Raw genomic sequence first — 3,279 nt, forward strand, 5'->3', positions numbered from 1 at the left:
TCAATGATTGGTACACCGTAGACAAGCTAGTGGATATTTACCTGAAAGAAATCGTAGTGAGACACGGTATTCCTGTTGCCATAGTGTCAAATAGAGACCCAAGGTTTAACTCCCGATTTTGGAGAAGCTTCCAAGAGTGTGTAGGCACCAGATTGAATATGAGAACTGCTTACCACCCCCAAACAGATGGACAAAATGAAAGGACTATTCATACCTTAGAAGATATGTTGCGAGTGTGTGCCATCGACTTTAAAATAAATTGGAATGACCATTTACCCCTGATCGAATTTGCCTACAACAATAGCTATCACGCTAGGATAGGAATGCCTCCTTATGAAGCTCTTTACAGAAGAAGATGCCACTCTCCCTTATGTTGGGATGAGGTTGGAGAACATAAAATAATAGGACCCGAGTTAGTCTAGCAAACCGGAGAGATGGTGGAACTCATTAGAAAAAGGCTGGTAGCAGCTCAAGACAGACAGAAGAAGTACACCGACCAGACCAGGAAAGTTAGAGAGTATGAAGTAGGAGATTCAGTGTTGTTGAAGGTATCTCCATGGAAAGGAGTGATGATATTTGGAAAAAAAGGGAAACTAAGCCCCAAATTCATAGGACCCTTTGAGATCTTGAGGAGAATAGGACCTCTAGCTTACAAGCTCGCCTTGCCTCCTAATCTGCAACAAGTGCACAACGTGTTCCACGTGTCAATGCTAAGAAAATACCATGCTGATACGCGACATGTGATAGAGTATGAGCAGGTAGACTTACAACCAGACCTGACCTACGTTGAGCAACTAATAAGAGTGATGGACCAGAAAGAACAAGTGTTGAGGAGCAAGACTATGAAGCTGGTCAGAATCTTGTGGAGAAATCAGAATGTTGAAGAGTCAACTTGGGAACTAGAAGACGCAATGAAGAATATATATCACCACCTGTTTTCTAAATAATTCCGGGACGGAATCCTTTTTAGAGGGGAAGACTGTAATAACTCAAAATTTTGAGACTTTGTAAAATGCTTAATGAGTAGTAACCCTGAAAAATAGGGAAAACTTTTTAGCCCACACTATGTTGTGCATGAGAAAACGAGTTTCTGAGTCGATAGCATGATTATACGTACCAAATTAGTGTATATAAACTCTATTAGTTTTCGAAGAAAACGAACTTTGAAAAATGACTGTATCTACGGACCATCAAGGACTACGGGAATCACAATATAATAACAAATTTAAAATCCTACAAATTCAAATCCAAGTACGATACGTTAAAATGTAAAGAACGTATAAGAAAGGATTTACACCGCAAACCGTTTACGAGAGTTTATTACGAAAACGAATAAGCGACCGAGCGAACGCGTAAACGAATAAATAAATGTACCAAACCAAGCTAACTATACTAGCTAACTAGAGTAAGAAACTAACCATGGTCAATTAACCAAACAGTAACCTAGACTAGATAGAATGATAACCTAAAATCTAGTTAATAGTAAACCTAGAATCTAAACCAAGTAGAATAGCTTGCAACCTTGGATGGCTAGCCAAGATTTTTATTGATTTAGTAGTACTAGGAGATATACAAAATCATATCTCACAAATCTTTCAATAGAAGCATTTCAAGAAATCAACAAAACTCTCTCTTCTCTCCCTTTCACTCCATTCGGCCTTCATCAAGAAAAATAAGGAATTCAAAACTCAAATACCAAGTTCTATCCATGGAAAAATTCCACCATTAAATCCCAAGCTTCATACATCCTAAACTAAGGTAAGATAGTTTTTTGAGCTCATTCTATTAAGGTTTTATGGGTGAAATAAATTCAAGAAAAGTGATAATGAATAATAATGAATAGTAACTTTCTCTTGGTTTCTTGATTTTCATGGCTTGATTTAGGTTCCTTAAACTCAACTAAGCATCCCCAAGACCCCACCATCATCAAGAACACATCACAAGCTTTCATGAAAGGTATAAATCTTTGACCAATCTTTATGTAATGTTTAAGTTTCAAAAAACTTTGAAATCTTAGTTATAAACCTAGTTTTAGTGGTTGATTTGTTATAATCGTGATGTTTAGTTAGTTAATTTTAAGGTTGATGATTGTTACCTCAATAACATGATGTTCTTAAGAGGAGTTAGTGTTGAAATTATGATATGATGGATGTTGATGGAGGTATAATGATTAAAGACGTAAACAGAACTCGAATCGTAATCGTAACCTCGTTAAAACGAACAAAACTCAACTTAAAGTTTCTATCGAAGTTCCCGAATTTTCAAACTGTAGTTTCTTAAAAAGTAACACTTGATTATGATATAAAATGTTATAAGGATCGTTTAACCACTTGAATCGCTTGATTTTGATTTACGGATCAAAAGTTATGACCGTTTTAGTAAAAGTGATTTACCCGACAAAAACTGCTACGAATTGCGAACTTTGGGAATAAAAATTGATCGACTTAAAAATATTCAAAAATCATGAAATTTTTAAAGAGAGTAAAAAATAGAGTTTATTAACTGTTATAAATATTTTAAGTGAAAATATGAATTTCTCAATTTTATAAAAATGTCAGAACCGAGACCGCGCGATTAGAAAACCATTAAGAATTGTAAACGGGGCCGAGGACCAAAATATAAAAGGTATAAACAAACATAAAGGATTTCAAAAAGAAAGCGCACGTGATGAGAATATGTGCTTAAAGTAATAATAAGAGTAAAATGAGTCGCGGGAATGATTGATAAGGTAGCGCGTATGTACGAGTCGCCATAAATAAGAACGGGATCTAACGAAACAATAAATGTTTATGATTATAGAGTTTAGAGCGGACCATAGAGCATCCTCCACCTCAAAGTACCCAGGCAAGTTTACGGACCCAGCTTCATATACTGTTATGTTGTAAAAATATTGTTTTACTATCTTTTGCATAAATGTCATGCTTGCCATGATACGAGTATTTGAGTTTCGCATAAATAGCGATTGTATTACGATGAATATATATATATATATATATATATATCGTAGAATATTTTAGCGCTACCATGAGCGTGATGTATAATTATAAGACCGAGAGTCGGTCGGATTTTTAAATAAAAACCCGGGAGCCATTCCGGAGATGTTTTGGATGATTAAAAGTTCGTTCTTGTTTTATTCCAAGGGACTCTATGTCTAGTTACGAAGTATTAAATATCTCGAAGTTATTTAAAATAATTTCCAAAGATCGTATTCTCTCAACTATATTTAATTACTCGAATAACAAATATTATTTCAATTATTCATTTAATATAGGAGAAGTA

This window comes from Apium graveolens, chromosome 3 (assembly GCF_009905375.1).
Source record: "Apium graveolens cultivar Ventura chromosome 3, ASM990537v1, whole genome shotgun sequence".
Lineage (NCBI taxonomy): Eukaryota > Viridiplantae > Streptophyta > Magnoliopsida > Apiales > Apiaceae > Apium > Apium graveolens.